Source organism: Podarcis cretensis (genome assembly GCF_951804945.1).
Source record: "Podarcis cretensis genome assembly, chromosome: 13".
Taxonomy (NCBI): Eukaryota; Metazoa; Chordata; class Lepidosauria; order Squamata; family Lacertidae; genus Podarcis; species Podarcis cretensis.
Window position 1 is genome coordinate 10,859,271 of NC_137182.1, and position 8,519 is coordinate 10,867,789.

The 8,519-nt window shown below is 43.8% G+C and overlaps 1 long non-coding RNA gene across 2 annotated transcripts; it reads right to left on the reverse strand.

Annotated features, from left to right (window-relative positions):
- Window positions 1-4,357: 4,357 nt before the first annotated feature.
- Window positions 4,358-8,519, reverse strand: LOC307201206. 2 transcript variants are annotated; one of them, XR_013832646.1, is made up of 2 exons: window positions 8,483-8,519; window positions 4,358-4,916 (listed from the first exon to the last, which is right to left on the reverse strand). It is a non-coding gene; the product is annotated as an uncharacterized lncRNA (long non-coding RNA). The 2 variants fall into 2 exon arrangements; XR_013832647.1 differs by lacking the exon at window positions 8,483-8,519 and adding an exon at window positions 8,337-8,475.

Here is an 8,519-nt window from a genome sequence, read left to right on the forward strand (position 1 = left end):
CAGAAGAGATCTTCTGAAACATACCTCAATATATGGGTATGCTAATAGGGTGAGCCTAAGGCATGCCGATCGGAAGGTCAGCAGTTTGAATCCCCGTGACGGGGTGAGCTCCCATTGCTGGGTCCCTGCTCCTGCCAACCTAGCAGTTCGAAAGCACGTCAAAGTGCAAGTAGATAAATAGGTACCGCTCCAGCGGGAAGGTAAACGCCGTTTCCGTGCGCTGCTCTGGTTTCGTCAGAAGCGGCTTAGTCCTGCTGGCCACATGACCTGGAAAAACTTTCTGCGGACAAACACTGGCTCCCTAAGCCAGTAAAGCAAGATGAGCGCCACAACCCCAGAGTCATTCACGACTGGACTTAACTGTCAGGGGTCCTTTACCTTTATTTTTTAATAGGGTGAAGGTATTCCTTCAGGTTCCCAGGTACCAAACAGCATAGGGCTTTTAAGGTAAGCACCAGCCCCTTGAACTCAGAAACAGACCAGAAGATCTTCAAGCACCTGGAAGGTATCTTCCCAGTGACTGGTCTCAGTTAGCAGCCAAGGGCCGTGTTGCGAATCAGATGCAGTGCTCAAGCAGTCTTCAAAGGAAGCCCAACACTGTGCAGTAGTCAATCCTGACAGTTGCCAGAGCATGGGTGACTGTGGCTAGCCTTGCCTAAAATAGTTTAGTGCACCAGTCTACCTGATGAAAGGCGCTCCTCGCCATAGAGGCTACCTGGGTCTCAGGTGATAAAGCCAGATTTAGGACATCCTTCCCCAAACTGGTGTGCTCCAGATGTGTTGCTGAACTTCCAAAGATCCAGTCAGCTTGGCGAGTCGTCAGAGAATAATACTAATAATACTGATGCCAATACTGCTACAGTACTAATAGCCTTATTAGTGTGGACTTTAGGAAATATAAATTGAATATTCAGCCACTCATTATTGAGGTGAAGTGTGTGGAACAGGTCTCCGTGTTTCGATTTCTGGGAATGGAGTTGAGAGATGACCTAACCTGGGGAGAAAACAGCAAAGACCTGATGAAGAGAGCACAGCAGAGGTTATATTTTCTGAGAATCCTTTGGAAAAATAATCTCTCAAAGGACCTGTTGATGGCATTTGACCATTGTACTGTTGAGAGTGTATTAACTTATGGTCTCTGGGTGTGGTTTGGGAGCTGCACGGTTAGGGAGAAAACAATGCTGGTTCCAGGGTTGTAAAGACTGTGGAGAGAATAACTGGGTGCACTCTTCCCACCTTAGATCAAATCTATGCTGCCAGATATCATAAGAAAGCTGCAGAGATAGCACAGGATAGTGCGCACCCCAGAAATGATCTCTTTCAGCTTCTGCCTTCTGGAAGAAAGCACAGGGTTATTAAGACTAGGACTAGCCGCCTGAGAAACAGTTTCTATCCAAATGCGATTTTGGTTTTAAACGCAGTGTAAGGTAGTCTCTATGGGAGTATATTGTATTTAATTATGGGGTATCAGAGTTTTAGGGGGCTAAACAGGCTGGGGTAGCTGGGCTTGTTGGTTTTGAATGTCTGATGTAATTTTTTTTCAATTTTGTTGTTCTGTATAGGACAATGACAATAAAGATTATTGTATCGTATTAATGCCGGGGACGCAGGTGGTGATGTGGGTGAAACCACAGAGCCTAGGACTTGCCGATCAGAAAGTCTGTGGTTCGAATCCCCGCGACGGGGTGAGCTCCCGTTGCTCGGTCCCTGCTCCTGCCAACCTAGCAATTTGAAAGCACGTCAAAGTGCAAGTAGATAAATAGGTACCGCTCCAGTGGGAAGGTAAACGGCGTTTCCATGCGCTGCTCTGGTTTGCCAGAAGCAGCTTAGTCATGCTGGCCACATGACCCGGAAGCTGTACGCTGGCTCCCTCGGCCAATAAAGCGAGATGAGCGCCGCAACCCCAGAGTCGGCCACGACTGGACCTAACGGTCAGGGGTCCCTTTACCCTTTACCTTTACCTTTACCTTAACTTAATGCCAAAATGGGGATAATGGGTGTTAATAGTTCAACATCATGGTACCAGCTTGAGGAAGGGGGTTCTGAAACACTGAGCCCTAGGCAGTGGCTCTGATCCTACAGTTGGAGTACAGTCCTGTCGAAAACAGGTTGAATACCATCTCCCTGAGCAGGAGCAGAAGAATTGCCTCCCCACATAACTGCTACCTTGCTGGGATTAAGGCCACTGGCGTACGAAGGGGGGACAGGGGAGTGCGCTGCACTGGGTAACATTTTGTGGAAGGGTGCCATCGCGACCTCCCCCGAGACGCATACCGCTCGCCACGCGCTCCTGGGACGCATGCCACACGCCACACAACCCCAGGACGCATGCCACGCCTCCACGGCACATGCCACGCCCCCGGGACGCGTGTCAGCCACACCCCCATCTGTTTTCCGCTCCGGGGGGTGCAGCATGTTGCTCCGCCACTTATTAAGGCCCCATGTACATTTTACATTTACCTTAACAGCATCATCTTTTAAAATTTTAAATAGTTCAGCTGGAATATCATCACTTCCACTCGCCTTGTTATTAGCAGTGCTTTCTAAGGCCCATTTGACTTCACTCTCCAGGATGTCTGGCTCAAGGTCAGCAACCACACTACCTGGGGTATAAGAGACATCCATTTCTTTCTGGTATAGTTCCTCTGTGTATTCTTGCCACCTCTTCTTGATGTCTTCTGCTTCTGTTAGGTCCTTACCGCTTTTGTCCTTTATTATGGTAATCTTTGTACGAAATGTCCCTTTCATATCTCCAATTTTCTTGAACAGATCTCTGGTTCTTCCCATTCTATTGCTTTCCTCTATTTCTTTGCATTGCTTGTTTAAGAAGGCCTTCTTGTCTCTCCTTGCTATTTTTTGGAAATCTGCATTCAATTTCCGGTGTCTTTCTCTATCTCCCTCGCATTTTGCTTGCCTTCTCTTCTCCGCTATTTGTAAGGCCTCGTTGGACAACCACTTTGCTTTCTTGCATTTCCTTTTCATTGGGATGGTTTTCGTAGCTGCCTCCTGTATAATGTTGCGAGCCTCCATCCATAGTTCTTCAGGCACTCTGTCCACTAAATCTAAATCCTTAAACCTGTTCCTCACTTCCACTGTGTATTCATAAGGGATTTGACTTAGATTGTATCTTACCGGCCCAGTGGTTTTTCCTACTTTCTTCAGTTTAAGCTTGAATTTTGCTATAAGAAGCTGATGATCTGAGCCACAGTCCACTCCAGGTCTTGTTTTTGCTGACTGTATAGAGCTTCTCCATCTTTGGCTGCAGAGAATATAATCAATCTGATTTCGATGCTGCCCATCAGGTGATGTCCATGTGTAGAGTCGTCTCTTGTGTTGTTGGAAAAGAGTGTTTGTGATGACCAGCTTGTTCTCTTGGCAGAACTCTATTAGCCTTTGCCCTGCTTCATTTTGAACTCCAAGGCCAAACTTGCCAGTTGTTCCTTTTATCTCTTGACTCCCTACTTTAGCATTCCAATCCCCTATAATGAGAAGAATATCCTTCTTTGGTGTCAATTCTATAAAGTGTTGTAAGTCTTCATAGAATTGGTCAATTTCAGTTTCTTCAGCACCAGTGGTTGGTGCATAAACTTGGATTACTGTGATGTTAAAAGGTCTGCCTAGGATTCGTATTGAGATCATTCTATCATTTTTGAGATTGCATCCCAACACAGCTTTTGCCACTCTTTTGTTGACTATGAGGGCCACTCCATTTCTTTTACGGGATTCTTGCCCACAGTAGTAGATATAATGGTCATCCGAACTGAATTCGCCCATTCCCGTCCATTTTAGTTCACTGATGCCCAGGATGTCAATATTTATTCTTGCCATCTCATTTTTGACCACATCCAACTTACCAAGGTTCATGGTTCTTACATTCCAGGTTCCTATGCAGTATTTTTCTTTACAGCATTGGACTTTCCTTTCGTTTCCAGGCATATCCGCAACTGAGCATCCTTTCGGCTTTGGCACAGCCGCTTCATCAGCTCTGAATCTACTTGTACTTATCCGCAACTGAGCGTCCTTTCGGGCTGAGAGACTTCAGAGAAGTGTGACTGGCCCAAGGTCACCCAGCCGCTGCATGTGGAGGAGCGGAGACGCGAACCCGGTTCACCAGATTACGAGTCTACTGCTCTTAACCACTACACCACACTGGCTCCCTAAGATCTTTTACCAACCACACCTACGGTTACCGTCATATTGATTCCTTACGGTTGATTCATTATGCCTTAGGATCGCTAGCAAGCAGCAACCTGCCCTCTCCCCTCAACTCACCGCCCCATTAAGTATTATAATTCATCTGATTTTGCTTGATTTCCACTGATTGCAACCCTGAAAACAAGAAGCAGAGGGAGGCACATTGCTTTTCAAGATAATGCGTTTATTTCTGCATTTATATCATTTCCCAAGGTTAATGTGATATCAGTAAGAGAAAAAAGGACGTGGAAGAAGTTACAGACTGCAGAGAAAGGACATGCAATATGAGATATTTCCTACAGTCATAATACTAGAGGGATTTCTGGTACGGATGGTAAACAGGGGAATGACCATAAATGACCAGTAAAAGAAGAGCCTGCTTTATAGAGGGGCCTATCCGGAAAGCTCAGACCTCCTAAAACTCTTCACAAGAGGACTGGACAACGTTTTGTGCGTCACTTCACAACTGTATAGTTCATGGGCGTTGAAATCTGATGTTGGGAGCGTCAGGGTGCTGCTCAGCTTATAGGTGTTGTCTGTATTCGATGCTGGGGGACTGGTTTGGACGCCCTCAGTGACTGGAGTGCCGTCCACTTTCCAAGCCACGGCCAGGCTGCTCGGGTAGAACGTGTTGACCAGGCACGCGGCAGTGGCTGAATCCGTTTTACGTTGCTCCGGCGAAGGTGGGAAAATGAGTGCCGATGGGGTGGAATCTTCTCTTCCTGCGTAAACAAACAAGAACACGGAATATTGCATCATTCAGGTGTACCACAGGGCCAGTGAAAGACCACAGTGCTAGTTCAAAACATTTTGCTGCAAATGGCGCCGCTGTAAAATTGTGAAGGTACCAAGTGCTTGAGGCAACGCAAATCCACAAGTTTCCCCTCTACTTCTTCACCCCCCCCAATAAAGTAAGTGAAGTATTTGCTGCTGTTTCATGACACCCCCTAGTTGGCCACCTTGATCAGACCAGAAAGGCAAATTGCATTCAGGCTCAGATTTGCCAACATCATCATCATCATCATTACTGCTTCCCCCACACATTTAGCGTCTCCACTCCATCATTCTACCCAGACACTGAGGTCCAGCGCCGAGGGCCTTCTGGTGGTTCCCTCATTGTGAGAAGCCAACTTACAGGGAACCAGGCAGAGGGCCTCCTCGGTAGTGGGACTTTTATATTATAATATTCTGTTGGAAGCCACCCAGAGTGGCTGGGGAAACCCAGCCAGATGGGTGGGGTATTTACTATTATTACTATTATTATTATTATTATTATTATTATTATTATTTAGGAGCAGCCCAACATTCAGAAACTGATTGGAGGTATAATGCTTTTATTCTTGCTGATGATGTCCGCAGATTAAACAGCTGTTAAAGGTACAGAAAAGACTTCAAGCCGCAACCCTACGTCCCCTTATCTGGAAGTGAACCCTGCTGAATTGAGAATGTCTCATTGCCGTGCAAACATGGACACGGTTGTTCTGAAAACCATAGAAATTCAAAATCCCACGGTGTTTGTACTGCAGGAAAGTAAAATTTGGGCTCAGCAGACCCTCAGAGAAGACGCAGTAGCTGTGCAGAGAACTGATCTAAAGTTTGGCAGGTGTCGTTGTGAAAGAAATAGTTCAACACATTTTTAAAGTGAACGTTTCCTAGTTGTATCTTTCAATCTTTACTGAGTAAAGTTAAAACAGGAGAAAAGACTCCACAGGCCAATTTTCATATCTGGGTGCTGCAAAGGGCATTACAGCCCTGTCCTAATGTGGGGCAGCAGGGACAGAGAATTTGAGCTCGTGGGGAGAACACATACAGAAAGCTGCAAAATTAGAAATATTCTGCATTGCTTTGGCTTGGATAATTGGTGTGTGGTGCATTGTTATAGATTTGGCTAGAGTGTAAGTGCAGATATTTCTTTACTTCTTCGTACATGGTTCTTACATTTTGTATCCTATAGATGAAATGTGCTGTTTAAACCCTTCGCTAAGCACCAATACATGAATCACATAGGAGAGTTAACTTCTATATTCCATCTTAAAACTTACGTTTTTACCATATTTTACATTGTTTCTCCTTTCTTGATTACTTCAGAAATGCCCAAGTAACTAACAATGGCCCAAACCAGTAAAATATGAAGTCCCCCAATTAATTTCAACGGCAAATAATTAAGCATGTGCTAAACATTCAGTGGGCTTAACATTGATCAGCTTGTGCTCTAAGTTTCGTAAAGGACATACATTTCATTTTACTTGCTGTAACTGATCTGTGCAAAGTATTGCGCCATCAGATTGGTAGGGACAAAATAAATACTATACAGTGGTACCTCGGGTTACATATGCTTCAGGTTACATACGCTTCAGGTTACAGACTCCACTAACCCAGAAATAGTGCTTCCGGTTAAGAACTTTGATTCAGGATGAGAACAGAAATCGTGCTCTGGCGACGTGGCAGCAACATTTAGCCCCATTAGCTAAAGTGGTGCTGCAGGTTAAGAACAGTTTCAGGTTAAGTACGGACCTCCAGAATGAATTAAGTACTTAACCCGAGGTACCACTGTATTCACTTTGAAAATAGCCTTGAAATTTCACTCTTTTTCTTTCCCCCCTAACTTTCCTTATTGCAGAATTCTGTCTCTGCTATAAATTAATAGCATCTTCAATCCCATCTTCAATAGCCTTCAATCTCTGTCTTTGACAGAGCGCATTGACAAAATGCCTGCTTATTATTATTTTTTTAGGTTCCACTTGACTTATCTATGATAGAACAGATTTTGATTTATCAATGTATTTGTTGATCAATCAATACATTTGCACAGCACCATCAATATGCATGGTACGCCACAGCCAAAAGAAGGGGGAAAGGGTTTTGCTGTGCCATTTGGGCAAAGGTCCTCCAATTACGGTAGTCTATAGAGCTATATTTATATCTATTTCTAACATAGGTTTTTGCAGAACAGTCAGACTAAAATCCCTATGAAAATCAATGATAGAGTATTTCTAGCATCTTAGTTACTATGCTAGACTTAACTACAGACAAATAGGATCTCACCTAGAAATACCTGTATTTTCAAATTAATGTATTCTCAAATTAATGAGTCCAGAAATCATCTGTTGTGTTCTTGCTACTTTATCAAGTGCATAAATCACTGTTCACTGCTCCAAAGGGATTCCTTTCCATTCATTCAGATGAATGTGTGCTATATTGATACCCAATGGTGCCATACAACCCAATCCTATGCAGGTTTAATTGACCCCCCCCCCAATAAGTTTACATATGATGGCAGGTTTGGTTCTATGCAGTCAAGCCAGGAGTTACCTAACTTTTATCACCCAGCCATCCATTGGGACTTAAGGGAACCAAAATATTCCAAATTGTGCCCATTTACATTGAAATAAATTCCCCTGAAATGAACTGGGCTGGTTTCCAAGTGCTTGATAGTGCAAAAAAAAACCATTCCCTCCCCACTGTAATTTATTTCAAATAAAGTGCTTTCTATGAGGGTTACATGTACATATTAGCAACTGATATGTACATATTAGCAACTGATGAACACCCAGTGTAAAAACCTGGTAAAAACCTGTAAAAACTGGTAAAAACTGGTAAAAACCAGTGTAAAAACCTGGTAAAGTGTAGAAAGGAGAATTTTGTTTCAACTGAATATTCAGTTCTTTTTTTCTGCACTTCTCTGTCTGTGACCTGGTTTCTTCAAAAGTTGTCAGCAATTAGCAGTTTTTTAAAACAGTAAGTCTGAATTGTTATTGGTTTGTCTAGAGGCAACCCAATTTAGCTTCTGGGACGACCCCCTACATTCTGAAAACCTTTAAACTGTTTCTTTAAATTGGCTCTCCTTTGGAAATCACTTAGTTTATACCAAATTAAACCAGTTAGAGATGTTATTCCCATCTTTACTGCAGCTTTGGCTAGAAATTCTGCTAGCATCAATTTCATGCAGAGCTCAAGACATTGTGGGGAAAGAGGCAGAGGTGACACAAGGGAACAATAAAATGCATACTCTTTTATCTCCCGTATGGTCCCATTGCTGAGAGTGAATCGCAGCATTTTCCTGCACGCTGAAGTTTTTTACTGACCACCCAGCAGAGCTCTTAGCAGCTTCAGTTAGGAAAAAATACAATCCCAAACCCTACCTCAGTTTTCTGTCATCATCGTCCATTCCCCAGCTTGTGTAGTTTTTCTCCCAATGCCCAGATGCTTCCCAACACTCAACAAAAATGAAAATATAGATTTCCGACACACTGTACCCCAAAGCAACAGAGAGAGAAAACAGACTTACGCCTGATTTCTAAATTGGTCCCGTCACCAAAAACGAG